The sequence below is a fragment of the Adiantum capillus-veneris genome, chromosome 3, assembly GCF_014529385.1.
Source record: "Adiantum capillus-veneris isolate H3 chromosome 3, ASM1452938v2, whole genome shotgun sequence".
NCBI classification, from domain to species: domain Eukaryota; kingdom Viridiplantae; phylum Streptophyta; class Polypodiopsida; order Polypodiales; family Pteridaceae; genus Adiantum; species Adiantum capillus-veneris.
Window position 1 is genome coordinate 65,895,013 of NC_140933.1, and position 19,210 is coordinate 65,914,222.

Genomic DNA, 19,210 nt, shown 5'->3' on the forward strand with positions numbered 1-19,210 from the left:
CAATCCAAATAAAGATAACGTAGTATCAATGTATCTAGACATGAGATTCTTAAATTTTTATTCCAGTGAGAGCATATTGTGATGGCTCTACATAGGACAACAAAATTTCTATCTATGTTCACTTTGAGGTGAGAAAGTATCTCCACGTCAAAACCGAACTTACCTCAATAAAACTGACCTCTATTCTATTATATTTTGCTGACAGATAACTTCATGTGAGAGTACACTTTGCACACAACAATAATCTCTAAATTATATCATTAATTCACTTCCATGTGTCAGTAAATTGAGCACGTAGCAAGTAATTCCTTAAAAATAAACACCTTGTATGATTGAGAGTTTGAGCTCTACACAACATACAAAGTTTACATAATTTGATTCTAAAACAAATAATTAATAAAAATTTAACAAAACATTAAATTAGATTTTATCAAAATTTCAAAATTTTTACTTTTTTACTTTTTAAATTAAAAACAAAATTTAACTTTTTGATCTCTTATTGACATGGAATACCTTTTGTGAGGAACACTAGTCTCAACAAGGCGCATTGCCGGTATATATATATATATATATATTAAATTCAATACATCTTTCAATAAATAAAAAATTTGTCCTAAACATCTTTCAATCGAAATATACTTCGATCAAAAAATTGAGAAAAAAAACGTTGTCCCCTTTTGCTGACGTATCACCCTTTTGCTAATGGCACTCACTTCTCTTCTTTCCATGCTTCCTACTCCCTCCCCGGTTGTCACATTGCAATTGTGTCTATTGCGTTGCAACCGCAGGTAAGAGCTCTACGCATTAACGTAAGCATTTCATAGTAACTCGTAGCTTTTGGCATCGCCAACCCGCGGCCTAATTTTATCATAAGTAGAAATTCAAGCTTCAAAAGCATAAACGAAGTATAGGTGGGGTATTAAGGCATCATTGCTAAGCATTTAGATGCTACCTAGGTCGAAAATAACTAGGTCAGATGTGAGATGTGAGACCATAAGAATCTGTGTTTAGGTCTTATAAACATGTCTTTGAAGTTTCGTAACGTTTGGATGTCGTTTGATGCTGTAACGGATGTGATGTGTTTGTGGATAAGGGATTAGCTTTTGACGATTTCAGTCATTTGAGTGTAGCTTGAGCTAGATGTGAGTTGTTTCTTTGTTTTTCAAGAGATTGACAACCTCTTGTAGCCTCTATGTACTAGTCAAGTGAGATTCGTCCCATGGATTGATAATTATATTCATGGTTCTCTCTATGTATACAATAAGATAGGAGTGAGGTTAGACACCCATCTCACATTTGGTGTCTTGTGAAGTTATCTTATAACTTTCTCTAGGATCTGCTAGAGTGAAAAATTTCTTCTTAAAATTGCATAGCTTAAGATTGTCATCTTTTGCTGTGTAGAGGTAGCTTGGAAGTAGGTTGTACTTGCTAAGTACCTTTTATGATTGTAGGATTGTAGGATTAGATAAGGATTTTGAGAATGATTGATGGACTAGACAAGTCTTAAGAACAAGGCTCAGAAAACCATAAAAGAAAACGAGTGTTTGTGGACACTTTTCACAACCCCTTTGCAGTAGAACCTAGGAGTAGGGTAAGTAGAATCCGAGGTGGAATCTTAGAACATTGATCTATCCAAAAGAATCAACTGTGAGTGTTTATGTGAAGTTGCAACCAAAAGGCTATCAACCATTGAATCCGAATGGAGAGTATGCTTTAAAAGTTGTATGAACCAATGGGTAAGCTTAAGGACGCATTGAGGTAAAAATTTCATGAGTTTGCAAAAACTGAGATTATTTACTTTTTCTTGACATTTGAGGCCAAATTAAGTTTCGACTTGACACAAAGGCTTAAAATAACTCATGAAAAGACTGTCCAGTGATAAAGTTCAAAAAAGTGCTCATTTTAGGCCTAAAGTAAATAATCACGATTATTTACTTTCAGCTCAAAAGTGACCAATGTTGATACAAGAGACTTTATGCATGTGTACAAACATCTTTTGTAAAGGCACTAGAATTTGAATCACCAAACTGACCAGAAACCTGGTAGAAACTGAATTCTGTACTCACTTTCAAGAACTTGAGTGTAAATTGGGAAACTTTTGTTCAAACTCAGTGAAACTTGACTTATAGGCTTATATTGATGTGATAAACAAGCGTACATGCTCAAATGACCAAAAAGATGTAAAAATTGCCAGGAGTAAATAATTGCGATCATTTACTTTTGTCCCATTTCTCAAATTTTTTGACCAATCCAGCATACCACTAGTTTTACCATGTTATATTAAGCCCACAAACCAAATTTGGTAAGATTTGGATCATTGTATTGAAAATTGTGGCCAAATTTGCAAATTCAGTTTGTAGACATAAAACTGTCGACCATTTGAACAAGAATTATCCAAACTTAATGAAACTTGGCTAGGGGGCTTAAGTTGAGTTGCTTAACAAATCTGTGTCAAGATTGTGACAAAAACTTGCAAAAAAATAGCATGAGTAAATAATCGCGATTATTTACATCTGCTACAAAATTAGATATTTTTGCACATTTGAGTATACTGCAAGGTCAAGCATATCAAGTAGACCACACAAATCAATTTTAGTGAAATTTGGATCACAAAAGTGAGACTTAAGCCAGATTCTCGAAAACTGAGTCTCCGGACACAAAACAGTTGATAACTTGAACAAATATTGTTTAAACTTAGTGAAACTTATCCAGAGACCTTAACAAGTTGCATACTTGGCAAAACAAGCCAAAAGGTGTAAAAAACTAAGAAAAGTAATAATCACGATTATTTACTTCTGATACACAACGACAACATTTTTTACTTTTGAACTTGACCAACATAATACAAGGCCACCGGGAAATTTTGGGTTCAATTGGATCCAAATTAGTACATGTTCACTCAATTTCCAGGTTGCAGATTAGCATTTGGATTTTTACAAAAGTAGAATATGAAAGTCTCAATTTCTGACTCACCGAGCTTAAATTGAAGTGAAACACATAGACCAGTCGCAATAGATAGCAAAAATTGTACAGTCTTTGTGAAAGGATAGCTAACTTGATTAAAACTGATACAAGAATCAGGTTATAGACAAGGAATTGAAAGCTTGACGAAAGTGGCAATTAAGTCAAGTGGAAGAAGTTGACAACAATCTGATGGTAAGTACTCTATCTAGGGCTTCATGAGTCTATATGAACAGATCTGGTCGTATACTAGTAAATCAAGACACATTTTGCGAGACTGCTAGTAGAGTATCCATCGAAGAGAGCATGAATCAAGGCGATCACTTGCACACTGTTTTTGAGTAAGTCTCAAACACTTTTTAAGAATCAACATTTGAAATGTCTTCCTATTCGACTCATTCAAAAATCGGAACGAGAGTGCGATATAATCACATACTCTCTTTTTATAAGACTAATTGCCATGGATCTCAGGTTTACCTGGATTCTAATGAAGAGTATGCCATTCGCATTGATGACCATGATATAGAGATTGAAGAGGAAATCTAGTCAAACAAACAAGGAAAAATGTACATGGATAAAAACGAAACTCAGTATTTACAAGTTGAAAACCCTGACATGATAGACAAATGGGGGTTAGAAGTAAATACCATAATTCTAGATATGGCAGCAAAAGAAGGACCACACTTTAGAATTTGAGGGATACGATCAAGTTGATTTGAAGCCTTTGAAATGGTGTAGCACGAATAATCCTAGGATCCGAGTCTATTGTTGGAGGATAGAAATGTCAAAGATCTTCTATGGACTTTGCATGCCAAATCAAGACAGTTAACGTCCATGAAGATCATCTATATCTTCCAAATCAAAGATAAGGGTTCAAGAAATCCACCAACCTACCTATTTATGGATTGTTATAGCAATAAATTTGTTATGATGTCTCTTGAGGAGGTGGAACAAACCAAATACCAAGGGCAATCCATAAGAGATTGGATATTGGACTAAGGACTAGAAACTATTCCAAGAGATGAACTCCGCGAGAGATCTTTTGAGAGTAATGTTAAAAAACCAGAAACCACCTCATCACAAAGAAAACCGAGTGACACTAAAGCCATTCCAAGGCTACATGAGTCACTATTTCCAACAGACTGGTTTGAAGGACCGGAACAGGACCAACTACCACGAGACCGGGAGTTGACCTAAATAGACGTGTCAGACCAGCTAATTTTCAAAAATGAGTTAGAAAATATAGAGGATTTTGGGATCCATAAGACCACTTAGCAAGCTTTAAACAAGCGCTAAGAGCAGAATGCATATTTGATTTCCATACTCAATCCGAGGGATTTGGAATGACATTAGAAGTAAAAGCACTGACATGGTTCCAAAACATTCCACCAATGTCAATCATGGACTTAAATACGTTAGCTCAAGGATTTGTAGCTGCATGTTCCAAAACGGGGATCAAACATAATACGATAGTTCAAATCTATAGCTTCAAACAGAAACAAGGTGAGTCTATTATGAATTGTGCAACTAGAATGAAACAATACATCGCCAGATGCCCAGAACTAGAGATACCTGTAGAAGAAAGACTAGTATCATTATTTCTAGAGGGACTGCTAAATAAGGGACTTCATGCTATACTATATAGCAAGAAGCATATGATCCTAGTAGAGTGTGTGTCAGATGCTATTGACTTAGGAGATAGTTGTGATATTTTCAATGAAGAAGATGTCCCTAAGGATAACCTAAGTGAGAAAACAACATCCACCAAACCAGCACAAGTGGGAACTGCTGTAGTACCACTCACAGCCATAGAAGACATGCTCAAAAGGATGAATGACATAATGAATAACATGCAAAAAGAACCTATGAAGGGACCAGCGTGAGGGATACCTTAACAGGTACAACCTATTAGGCCACAAAAATGGTGTGCAATCAAGGGTAAATGGACCAACCATGAGATCAATGAGTGCTATTATCAACCAAAGTATGATGGGAATTTTCAATACGTGCCTATGAGGCCACATGGACAACCCATGTACAGATATTAACCTAATATGGCTCCAACTCAAAGACCACCGATGGGTATGGAAATACCTCAGCCCGTGTTCGGTCAACAACCTCCATATCCTGGACATAATGCAGTGCCTATAAAGTACATGCATTCAGAAGGAGTCATAGATGAACAAGCACTAGTGCCTGCTACACCCTATGTTGAGTATAGTCCGTCTACACTAATGGTAGAAGGAGATTGGTATAGTTCACATCCACCACCAATGGAAGAACCTGTGACTTATACTACACTAAAGCTTGCATCAATGTACTATGTAGCTAATCAAGGTATTAGACCTATGATGGTAAGACCCATGATTAAGCCAAGAACTGGAATATCTCATAACTGTGGTGAAAATGATCATTGGAAAAATGAATGCCCAGAGCCTGATAAGAACCTTAAGCCAGCTGAAGCTTAATGCATACAATGTTGCAAAAAGGGAGGAAACTTCCTTGAAGATTGTCCAAAAAATCCTTTAAACAAGGGTAAAATAGAAGTGAACGTAGTCCAAGTGATACCTAGTAGCTCAATTGAGAGTGAACCGATTTTGATCAAGGTAATCACGAGATCCCAGGCTAACAAAAGAAACATAACTCCTCTGAGGATTCGGAAAATACAAAAACTTCCTCTCAAAAGACCAAGAGAAGCAGAAACAAAAGGTATGAGGCGAGAAAACAAAAACAACAGGCTGAAATCGAGGAGAAAGCAAAGAAATTACTCCAAGAAAAAGTGAAAGAAATTGGAAGCGAAAGAAAGGAAACCACCATGAAATCTGGAGGATCAATTTTGGTAGACAAAATTTTTGAGCCAATTAATGCAGCCTTGGAAGCTTACCAAGCGGGACTTAAAGCAGCAGGCCAAAACATGGAAAAAAAATAGAAAAACTATCCTTCTCCAGACATGGAAGCAGCTAAGCTTGAATCTTATCAAAATTTGGTAAGAATTACTCAAGAGATAGTGGAAAAACAAAAACCCAATCTCGAGAGTATGGAAAAACCTGTGGAGCTTGTGGTAGGAACCAGTAAAGAAAAATTCAAAGTGGCGGTAGAACCCCACATTGAAACAAAAGATCTAGAAATCATAGTGCCTGATAGTGAAGATGCCTTAGATGGAATTCCATTCATAGAAGAAGAGTGGTCAAGACACTTATGGGAAAAAGTTAGAGAGATTAATGATGGGAGTCTAACTTTGAAGTCAGCCCCTATAGAGGAAGTTTGGTTAGACAATCTACCTCTTGATATGGACATGGATGTACAATTCTTGTATGGGGATTGCAATTCTAAAGCTTCAGGAATGTCTAAACCATTGACTTTGAAAACATTACCCTCTTACTTACAAGATAACGAAGATCAATCCATAGTGTGTAAACGACTCAGATAAAGAGAGCGGAACAGATCCTAAAGGTAGACAACATCCATTCCATCATGTCTACACCCATTCAATGCACTCTTACTTTAGGAGAACTGTTAAAAATCAGACCATATTTATGGAATGATCTACAGAAAAGTCTAGAGAAGTGGAGTTAACAGGGCTAATCACAAAAATTTGGAAAAATTGAAACACAAATTGGATAACAAAGAGTTTCGATCTGTTCCATTGAATAAAGTCGGAGAATACTACGAAGGGGAAGAAGGAAACACAACCCTTCCAGTGAGATATAATGATACAGAAACCGTGTCAATACTAGATAGTGGGGCAGGCATAGCCATAGCCACGAAACTAGTATTGGAGCCATGGACACAACCAGCCATTAGACAAACTCGAATGAAATTGCAGTTGGCTGATGGACACATCAAAAGACCCTTAGGACTGCTTGAAAAAGTGATAGTTAATTCCTATGGGATTGAATATCAACACACTTTTGCCATAGTGGACTTTGGGAAGAAACTCAATTACGGAATCATCTTGGGAAGACCTTTCATGCGACAAGTACAGCTTATCCAGGATTGGAAAAACAATTATCTGTACTTGAAGCAAGTGGGATCAATAACAAGGGTTAATCTAAAAGATCACACTTATCGAGATGTCATGAAAACACCCATACAAGAATTTGACTTAGTCTCTTCGGTTGAAACGAAGCTTCTATCTTGGTTGAACAAAGACACACCTATTTGGATGTGCGGAGCCTCAGAAAACGGAAGCTTAAAACGAGAAGAATGTATGTTAGAAAGGGATTGCATAGATGACACCTATGTACCTGAACCCTTTCCAGAGCATTTGTTTGAGCCATTTGAGTGGAATCAAATCTTAGCAACAATGGATGTATGTGTAAATACGTCTATGCCTACTGAATTTTGCAATGAGGATGGCTATGACATAATTAACCATACAAATGATCTCAACCCTTCACATTGAAGAATAAATTCAAGACTCCAAGGACTTGATGAAGGCTGAACAAGTCTTTTCAGACCTCTATTATGATGCAACATATGAGTTAGGAGAACATTCAACTATCTCAGATCATTCGGGGTTGGAAAAAGAACATGTGAGAGCTAGACTACTCATGAAAGAAGGGGAGAAAAAGTTTTTTGACTTTCCAAACCAGAAACCTAGAAGACAAAAATGGTATAGAAGAAAAAGAGACACGAGAAATTTGGAAGCTAGACCTATGCCATCAATATCTAGTAGGACACAGTTCCTGATGCAAATAGATGCACGTGATTGCATCAATGACAAAATCAGTAGTAGGTATCCTTTAAACAAAAAGTAGGAAATATCAAAAACATCGAGAAAAATGAGAAAGGAAACTCAAGAAAAGCCTAAATATCAGGACAGGGATTCAACCATGACACGAGCTGAACGAAGAAAGAAATACCAAGAGTTGAAAAAACCTCTAAAGGAGATATATACAAATGAAATGAAAACCTTTGAGGAGTAAGGTAACGATGTAATGAGTGTTCCATCCCATTACAAGAAATATACTCTTCAGGACCAAAAATTCATAGTCGAACAACCTGTCAGGGAACTACAAAAATAGGGCAAGTCCTATGAAGGACCTGAAAATGCAAAAAAGATAGATCTGGCCGCACCAAGAGAAGAGCCTAGACCTACCTACATTGCAAACGACCTGACGAAAGAGCTTTTGTTAAGCTTACTAAAAGAATACCGAGATATATTTGCTTGGTCCTATAAAGGTCTCAAGGGTGTTGATCCAGTAATCTGTCACATACCATACAGATGAGAGATGATGCGAAACCAAGCAGACAAAGGCCATACACTTATAATGAGACATTTGCCAGGAAGATCAAAGAAGAGATAGAAAAGCTAGAGGAAGTCGAATTCATTTATGAAATTGAACACACAGATTGGGTGTCTCCAATTGTGGTAGTACCTAGGAAAAATGGAAAATTAAGGGTGTGTGTCAATCTCAAGAAAGTGAATGCAGCTACCATTAGAGACAACTTTCCTCTTCCAATCATTGAGCATGTTTTAGAATGATTTTAAGATGGATTTTCGAGATACAATCAGCTTTTGGTTGACCCCAAAGATCAGTATGAAAGTGCCTTTGCAACTGAATGGGGTATCTTTGCCTATCGGGTTATGCCTTTTGGGTTAACTAATGCTCCTGCCACCTTTCAAAGATTGATGAGCCATGCTTTTAAAGAATATCTTCGGAATTTCTTGGAAGTATATATGGATGATTTATGTGTACATTCATTAGTCCGGACTGATCATTTTGAACACCTCAAAAAAGTATTCAAAAAATGTAGATTTTATAGGATTTTCTTAAATCCTAAAAAATGCACATTTATCGGTAGATAAGGAAAAATTCTTAGACATATAATGTCTGAAAATGGTATAGCTACTGATATGGATAAAATTAATGTTATTGTTGATTTGCCTAGACTGACAACAATAAAAGGGGTTCAAGCTTTCATGGGACATTGTGTATATTACAGGCGATTCATTTGCATGTACATATAATTGCAAAACCCATGTACAAATTGATCACACACTTTGAATGGACTGATGAGTGTGAAGAATCATTCACTAAGCTTAAGCAAGCTCTCATTTCAGCTCCAATATTAAAAGCACTTGATTGGGATAAGATATTTCACATACATGTAGATGCTTCCATTTTGCCATTGGGTGTATCCTAGCTCAAGTAGGAGATGGGAAAGTTGATTTTCCTATTTCTTATGCTAGCCAACAGTTGAATATGGCAGAGAAAAATTACACAAACACAGAAAGAAAAGGATTAAGGTTGATCTATGCCATCAGAAACTATAGACACTACCTCTATTAGCAAACAAAGTTGTGTTCTTTGTGGACCGCCAAGCCTTATTGTACTTGGTCAACAAGACATGCAACACAGGAAGAATACTGAGATGGTTCATCATTCTTTTGGAATTTGATTTCACTGTAGTTGTGAAAAAGGGCACCACTTGTCAAAGAGCAGATCATTTGTCAAGGATTAATTTAAAAGAACCACCTAAGGGAGTAGACAATGATCTACCCGATACATATCTGTTCTCCACGGAAATGATACCTCGATGGTCAAAAAATATGATATCATTGATGACCATAGCTCAAGTGGGTTTGCAAATACCACTTCCTGTTACAACTGGATTAATTGAGCAATCGGCTATGTATCAATTACTAGCTAGAAGGTTGTACAAAATAAATCGAGATGGAATATTGCTTTTATGCATTAATTCCAAGGAGAAAACACAATACCTAAGTCAAGCACATATTACCGTAGTAGGATATCACTTTGCGAAAGACCAAGCTATGCAATGAATCTTGAGACTTGGAGTATTTTGGCCAACTATGAGAAGGGATGTTCATTCATTTGTAAAAAAATATCCTCAATGCCAAAAACAAGCGTCCATACCTCATGTGACATTGTTCCAAATGTCACTTGTTCCTTAGTGGAGTAACTATCTAGTTACTTACTTATCAAGCCAAAAATTTCTTGAGAATATGAGTAAACTCCGCCAAAGAAAAATTGAAACTAAATCAAGAGACTATGATCTTATTGGAAACCAATGGTATTGGAGAGGTAAGGATCAACATTTGCGTCTTTGTGCAAATGAAGATGAATATATTCCCATTATAGAACAAGCACATGCTGGAGTAGCTGGAGGTCACTTCTCTAGTGAGACCACCACAAGATAAATCTTAATGGCATGCATATGGTGGCCAACACTTTTTGCAGATGCCAAGGAATAAGTTTGAAGGTGCGATGCATGTCAACGAGCAAAAATGCCAACCCGTGTAGATAGCATGCCCTTAGCACCAGTGATGGGAGCTAGGGCTTTTGCAAAATGGGGTATAGACTTTGTTGGGCCAATATAACCACCTGCTTATAGAACCCAAGCTCAATATATCATTGTAGCTACGGACTATTTGACCAAGTGGGTAGAGGCTAAAGAAACTCAAAGGAATGATGCCAGAACCACAGCTGCATTCTTATATGAGAATGTGTTCACAAGATATGGATTTCCAATAGAAATTGTCAGTGATAGGGGAACTCATTTCCTCAATGAGGTAATTGAGTATTTGCTTAATGAATTTTATGGTCATCCATAAAAAATCAGCTCCCTATCACCCACAAGAAAATGGACAAGTTGAGCATGCAAATAAAATTCTTAGCTCGGTATTAAATAAAGTGGTTAGTTCAGGATGGACAGATTGGGAAATGAATCTCCATGATGCTCTATGGGTTTATAGAGTTTCATTCAAGACATCTTTAAATGCTACACCCTTTAAGCTTTTTTTTGGTCTTGATGTCATACTGCCAATATAATTTCTATTGCGAACACTAAGGGTAGCTAAGGATCTTGAGTGGACTGGACATGAATTGTCAGAGAGACTTGAAGATTTAGAAAAGCTTGATGAGCAAAGGCTAACTGCTGTAGCTCACATCTATGTACAAAAGTGGAAACAAAAGCAGTTTTTTAATTCCCATCTCATTACAAAAATCTTCAAAAAAGGGGACTTAGTTTTAGTCTATTCCCTTAAGCAACACATTCCCAAGTTTAAGAAAAAGGGAAACGGACCTTTTATCATTGAAGATGTATCGCCAAGTGGAGCAGTCAAATTGTCCACCCTAGATGGTGAACCAATGTCTAATTGGATTAATGTATGTCGCTTAAAGAGATACAATTTTCCGCTAACGAATGAATTGCTAGAAAAGATGCATGTAGCAAAGCAAAGAAAGATAAAACGATAGCATCTTATTGATGAAGTTCAAGAGGAAGCTCTCGGCTTCGGGTACTCAAAAGGAAATATGCTTTTAAAAATCAAGAAATATCTATTCCCATCAACACTCTGGAACTAGAAAACCAACTATGGGAATTATAGAAAGATGTGGTGTTAACTGATGATGAATGGTTAGATGGGATGTACCTTCACATCAAAGTACTGCTAAACAATCATAGCACAAATGCATTGGTTGATACAGGATCTCGAATAAATGAAGTCAGTTATTCCATGTATAAGAAAGCAACAAGTCAGTCTTTGACAGCAGGAATATCGACTATTAAACGATGCAACAAGAACCCAACATCGACATTGGGAATAGTCAACTTAAATGTGATAGTACATGGATGTTCATGCCCTCATCAATTTTTATGCTTACCAGATGAACACATGAATGAAACAATGATTCTTGGAATCTCATGGATGCGGACGTTCAAGGCAATACCAGATTGGGATACCAACCAGATCAAGCTATCACCTAAAGGCGGACAACTCATTGTTCCAATTGCACCAAGCAAAGAGGAATGAAAAGGAGGTTACCAGCAGCAGAGAAAACCACAGAGAAATCAATCTTCTCCATCCTATAGACAATCATATGCTCCCAATAGCATGCAACGAGTCAGGAAAATTTGGGTACCAAAAGCATAGCTTAAGGACGAGCCGATTCAAATTTGGGTGCCTAGAACATCATCTGCTGTATCAAAGATGGTTCCAAGGTTCAAAACACAAAGAGGAGCATCTTCAAGCAGCAAAACTAAAACCAAATGGATTTGGAAGAAAAAGGAGCACTTATCTTCTCTTCAAACTATAAAACCGATGGAGCAATGGAGAGTTAAGTCTCAAAAGACTCAACCACAACATTCTGACCAAGACAAACTAAGATATCAATGGCGGGTAAAAGCTTGACAACCACCAATATTGATACTGATAGCTCAGTAAATCACCGTGCCAAATCATTCTGATGGTACAATCAAGCAAAGAGCACACATGTTACGAATTGCTCTTTGGAAGACAACAAAAGAAAACCTCAACATCAGAAACCCTTGACCTAACTACTCAAGACCCAGCTCTTGCACATCGTAATGGTTTGAATTGCATTGATCTTCAAAGCATGGTAGAGACAACCAAGGCTATTCCTAGACACGATTGTCAACCCATGCACAGAGTTGTCCCGGAGTATGCCATCTAGGAGGGGTGGAAGGGAACTAAGTAATTAAGGGCAATGTTTGAAGAGGGAGGAAAAAGTTTGATGTCAATGTGTGAAGTTTTTGCAAAATAACCTAATAATTCCCTTAACAAGTCATCAACAGGGGGTATTTATCTGATAACATCTCCTTAATGAGTATAAATAGTGTATATACTATGAGAAAATCATCAAAAAATTGTATTTTTTTGTTATTTGTTATTGTTTTTCTTGATATTGGGACTTAAAAATGGAAAAATATGACAAAAAACAATAAAGCTTTGTTTTTTAATAGATTTTCTTAATTATTGAATTTTCACTTTGCTTTTTTAGTGCATTTTGTTATTTTCGTTGATTTTTTTCAATAAACAGGTCAAAAATTAATAATAAATAGCAAATAAGCTCAGATGAAGAAATTGAAGATACAATGGTGATCAAAAGGACAAGGTGAGCAGGCACAAAAAAATTTCAATCAAATTGACAGATGGAAGCGGGAAGCCTAAATTAGACGGCCAAGGCCTACTTTCACAAATCCTTGCAGAATGAGCTACCGAAATTCGATTGAGGAAATTTTTGAGACTAACATAGATTTCATAGCCTAGTAGGACTGACTGGGGAATTTGGGAAAAAATGGTTTGGGAAGTCCGAGTATAGATATCCAAGGTAGTCTAAGATCACCTCATTTCCACTAGTCTCCCTTAGAAAAGAGAGCTCTCGACCTTCTTCGTGCACGATTTCTGGTGTCTAGAGTTGCCGTTTCACACGAGACATGAGGGGTAACTTCTATGCTTATCAATGATCACTTCTATATGGCCAGTAGCAAGTCTAAGCTCAGGGGAAAAACCCTAGAAATCGAGCAGTGCACGAAGTCCTACGACAAAAAATTGACCCTAGCGGCCTGTCAGCTCAACCAAATCAGACGAGACTTGAACTATAGCATGTATCTATATAATAGAACACGTCTATATCACCAGAAGACCATTCGGCAGGGGTCGAGGGGGGTCCCAAGTAGAAAACCTAGGTTTTTACTAGATACCATAATTGGATTCTGACTTCACAAACAACTTATAGACTGGGTCTATACAAAATGTACATGTATGGTTTCATAAAAACAGTCAAGGCAAGCTCTCAAAAAGCAAAAAATAGCTCGAAGGATACAAAGCGTCAAATTTGACATACGAAGTCAAACTGACTCCAAATGGGCCAAAACTGGATGGGTAGCTTCAGGACTATGTAGCAGACAAGTCCATAGCGTCAAAAGTGATCAACCAACTTCACAGGCCATCTAGTCACAAAAGCCGGTAATTTTAGAGTCGACAAAGCACGAAGTGATGCCGAGACAACAAAACTTTACCAAATTTAATTTATGACTTGTTTTAGATGTATTGAATATGTCTAGGTCATAAAATTTTCAAGTGTAGCAAAAAAATAAAGTGTTGTAAATAATTGCGATTATTTACTTCTATACTCTTTTGTCTTGAAAATGGTACCTTCAATGCGCCTATTACTTGTACACAGCTATTACATGACACATTTCAAGTATGAGCCAAAATGATCAAGAAAAACTTGAGAATGGTCAAAAAACGCAAAGGAGTCCTTCCAATCCAAATTTTGAGTTATCTGTCACATTGTTATTCCAAATCATCCCATATCTCATACAGAGGGTCTACATCAAGCCTAGTTTCACCAAAAAATATTCATTTTGATGAAAAAGTTAATAAGCGGGAGTATTTACTTTCTTGCCAAAATGGGTGAAAATTGCAACTTTGACCTTGTGGGACCAAAGCACATGATGTCCTAAGCCCACTTACCAAATTTGAGCTAATTTGGATCTCAGAAACTGAAAATCCCTTTATATCTATTGTTTCAAAAATTGAAAGCCTAAATCTGGCACCATTTCCACCCCTTGCACTCAATTGATCCCACACTTCACTCAGAGCACCTAATTACTATATATTTCAAGCCTATCATGTCAAAATTGCAAAAACTTGGAAAACATCCTCAGGTAAATAATCACGATGATTTCCTTTTGTTGTAAAATTTTGCTTAAACTTTTTGATTTTGATATTTACATGTTTTTATGCATCTATGCATGCTCCAAATACGATTTGAAGCAAATTGGACTCAATTTGCCGAAAATACTTAAGGGTATTTCAGAGTGAAATTTGCAAAATTTTCTGAGTTTGGCACTATATTCACTTAACAGGATCAATGAAAGCTGTCGAGAAGGCCAGGAAAAGGGTGTCCCAAAAAGAGAATCTACAAGAGCTACAACTCTACCAGCTAGACCCAAGTTCAGTCAAGATGGCCAAGGCAACATACTTGTCAAGAGAACAGCTTGAAGAAAACAATAGAGCAGTTTTCACTGGTAGGTTTAAGAGTGAAGAAGGAAACCAAGTAGAGCCGCAACTGCTACCAAAAGAGATATATGATGTAGCTGCAAAGTCAGACACAAAAGAAGGCTGGGCCTCAGAGACTTCTACAACTAGGAACCATGCAATGTGGATTTCTAGAAAGCCTATGAATTATTATCTACTATTAAAGAGGATGGATCATCCCAAATCATTGACCAACAAGGGCAGAAAGTAGAAGTGGTAATGACAAAGGCATTTTTGGCCGAGGCACTGAAGTTGCCAAATGAGGGATGACAATGCGGACCCGAGATAGAAAGAAAACAGGCACATTCACCAAGGAGACTACTGATCCAACTTTTTCCGACCTCATCCAAAGGAAGTGGAAGAACTAGCACGTCTATACCATCAACACTTCCATTTTTTAGCAAAGAGACCGCCACGGTACACCACCCCAAATCATGCGGTTGCGATACCTTCACCCAAGTGTTGAAGTCGACAACCAGGCAACTAATTGATCATGCTAAGTAAGTGCTAACAATGCTGAAGGGCACCAAGAAATAAGGTAAAATCACCTATCTGGGTGCGCCTGGAGTATTGATGAGAATAGCATATCATGCTATTGGCATGGCATCTAACTCTCCTTGTAGAGTATCGATGATGAGTTCCATCTTTCTAGCCTTAGCACTACAGCTAAGTGCTACTGTTTGCATTTTTCCTGACATCTGTTGCATCTGCTTGGCATATTTGTTTACTTGCATGATGACTTCGTCACCTGTCTCCCATTCTTCACACTATGTAGGCTACCTAAATGTTTCATCAGTCTCAATGTGTGGCTTCTTGCGTGGTGCTGTGGTGTCTGTTTGTTGTTGCGGCGGGGGTTGTTCTTTACCTTGAGGCGTTGCGGTTGCCTCGCCTAATTTGGTTTCTTGAGGCCTCGGGGGGTTCACTATGTGTAAAACTACCGTATCACATGCGTTCAAAACATGTTTGTAAAACCCCTTATCTGTGAATTTTGTTAAGAATATAATGTATCCTTTTCTTTTAAAATCTGTAAGTTTTTTTCAAATTTGAAAAAATAATGCCCTTCTGTATATATATTTCTATAAGTTTCAAGAACTTTAAATACCCTTCTGTTGAACTCACGTGATAGGCTACATTTTTATTAGGTGACCTACCCGGCTTGAGGCCTTCTGTATATATATTTCTATAAGTTTCAAGAACTTTAAATACCCTTCTGTTGAACACACGTGATAGGCTACATTTTTATTAGGTGACCTACCCGGCTTGAGGCCTTGTGGATGCCTCTGCGGTTTCCTGTTGGGTGGTCGTAGATGGTTTTGACTCTCTTTATTCAGTTGGCCTTGGTTGTTCAAAACTTGCTGCTCCTTGTTCCTGGTGTTTAGGCTCTTTTTCTTTGGCTTCCTCCTCCTCATTGGGTTTAACTGTTGGTGAAGTGTGAGGGCTTGGCATTGGGTGGTATGCCTATTCCGTAGAGGGTAAGGTTAGCTTTTGAGACATCTCCTCCTGATAGTGTTGTGTCTCACATTGTTTTGTAGCCTCCAGTTGTCTTTGTTGCTCGACCGCGTCTTCTATTGCTTTCCTCTCAGCTTCTTGAGCTTCTTTTAACTTGAGGGCTTTTGTCTCTGCATACATGCGTTCAAGGAAGTCTGTGGGGTCCTTTGCTTCCTTCCTTGCAGGGTTCTTGTTTCTAGATCCTCTTATTTCTCTTGAAAACCATTTTTTCGGGTCCTCATCTGTAGCTTGGTCACTTCTGCCTTCTTTTGCTGAGGTTCTTCTTCGTGTGCAGCTACAGCTTTCTTCTTCATATCTTCAACTCTGGCTCGGATTTCCTTTTTTTCTGATCTGTCACTACTATGAGCTTGGTGGGAGCTTTTGGAAGATTCTTCATCTAACTCATATACTCTCTTTGATGAGCACGTAGTTCTTGCAGAAGGCTGTGCAGACACAATCCATGTGTTCTGATATGGGGCTAGCCGAACAGGATGATTATCATTTCAGATTTACAGAGACAAGTCAAGGAGCTGAAAGATGAAGCCGAACAACATGAGCTAGCCAAAGAGAAGCAACAGAAAGAAATGGAGGAGCTAGGAAGACTTCTAACAAAGTTATCAGATGCATGCAAGACCAAAGATTAACAACTGACAAAGATAGAAAATGAACTCCTAACCACAACTCTGTCCGTACAAAAGTTCCAAGTGCAGCTCGATGTAGCAAACATTTCTCTGCAATACTCAGAGAAAAGGGATCAATGATTAGGAAACTTTTTTTGAGATAGATCAAAGAAAATCCTGTTGTCGCTTCAATAAAAGGTACAGATGAAGTCTATAAGACTTTGGAAAAGAAAAACAAGAAACTTGAGCTAGAGCGAAGCTAGAAAAATCACAGAGAAGAGACCTTGAACTGATGCGTGTACAACGAGAAGAACAACTGCTCATGGAGATAGTAGAGCTAAAAAGTGTCAATCAGCCTGCTGAGCAAGGGACAACTAGAGACACAAGAAGAAGCAGGCCCCTCAGAGCAGTCTACTGGAATTTCATTTGTTTCTTTTATTGTTGAGATGGACAAACAGTGGGTAGAAGGGCTAGGAGAAGAAGAAGATTTTTAGGTACCACTGACTGATGTTGAGCAAGTGCCGATGGTCCAACTTTCTAGAGTCGAGGAAGATGCACTCAAAGAACAGGTTGCCGAGGAGACAGATGCAAAATGGAAAGCATTGATGGATTGGGAGTTGAGAGTTCTCCACTCAGTTAATGTCACTCAACTCACTCCCAACCAAATCAATGCACAATGGCATCGACAATCATTGACATACCCCTTGATCAAGGTAGAGCTACTACATGTAAAGGATATGCAGGCAGAAGGCACAGAAGATGTCCACCACAAGTGGAGAAAGAGCTGTTTGAACAAGAATCCAAGATATCTGATTCTATTCACAAGAGCACCTGCCGCACTACGAAAAGATCCAACATTTTGTCTTGTACCAAGGGTAAGGTGGGGGAAGGTGGAGCCATTGGGGAGGAGAAGGCATGGAGCTCTCTCTCTCTCAAACGTGGATCTCTCTCTTTCTCCCTCTCTTTCAAAAACTCTCTCTCTCTCTCTCTCTCTCTCTCTCTCTCTCTCTCTCTCTCTCTCTCTCTCTCTCTCTTGGTGGGCTTGGAGCTCGTGGAGGCCGTGTGAAGACACAGGCCATGGGCATGGCCCCTTGAAACCACAAGCCATAGCAGATCTTCATAAGAACACTAATGTCTTCTATCGTAACATCCCTCATGGATCCAACGGTTTATTTGAGCAGAACCTGGTTAAGTAGGAGGTGCAATGAAACAAAGAGTAACATCTTGATTTTCTACATTGTTGTCCATTTGTAACCATCTGATGGTACTGGTTCCTATCCAAACATAGTGTGTAGACTCCATTTAGAACGCTCATGAGCATGGTAAATGAGTTTATCACAACAAAGATGTACCAAAAAAGTACCTCTTGTCACTTTCCATGAAAGTAACTTGCTGACATAACTCATCAGCCAAGTTTAAGTCCTTGACTTGTTACAATTTTCATCATCAGCAAACAACCCAACCCTAACATGTGTGCAAGGTTGAGAACTTGAGTTATACATGAAGAGACTACACGTAGTCGCAAACATGCTTTAACTTATAGTAAGCAAACTCTAAGTAGAGCAATAAATGCTTACCAATTGAATCGCTTGGTGCTAACATACGCACTTTGCATATCCTTCAACACCAGATTACATTTTATAATCTGTCTATCCCTTTGGATAACTGACAATATTGAGGTGTGTTTCCCCCACGGTTTATGGACAGTCTTCCCAGACGACTGGTAAATGGGGAATCACAATAGCGTATAACATTGTTAAGGAATCCACAAACACCCAAACCAAGCCATGACCTCTTTTGGTGATTAGTAGACCCAAAAGGAATCTCATAGAGATAGTGCACATAGAGTGAAAAATGCTTCATAAGCAACAACTTGAGGAATATGCATGCCATTCCAAATCAGCCTTTGCTAAACACTAGGGCCCATAACACCTTGTGTGCATGCATCTAGCAAAAAACAGATCCGAACCTGTATATCCCTCGTGATCCTTGCCAATACTTATGGCAAATGTGATGCGCCTAGCACACATTAAAAAGGAATGTAAATAGTTCTGAAAAGAAAGTAAATACTTTCAGTGCAATCTCTTGCAAGCTTTGCTGAAATTTCAGAATCACAATATACGGTGAAACATTGATCACTTCTTCGTACAGACAATGAAACTTTTTCATTAACAACTTATAGCCTTGCTAGATGTATAAACAACTATTTGTAATGTTGTTTAGCAATACTTGTAGCTGAACAAGTCGTTCTAAGTATCCGACAATTTTTGGCCACGAAAGTGTTCCTGATACGTCGTGCTAAAAATGGTCTAGAAAACAGATGTGA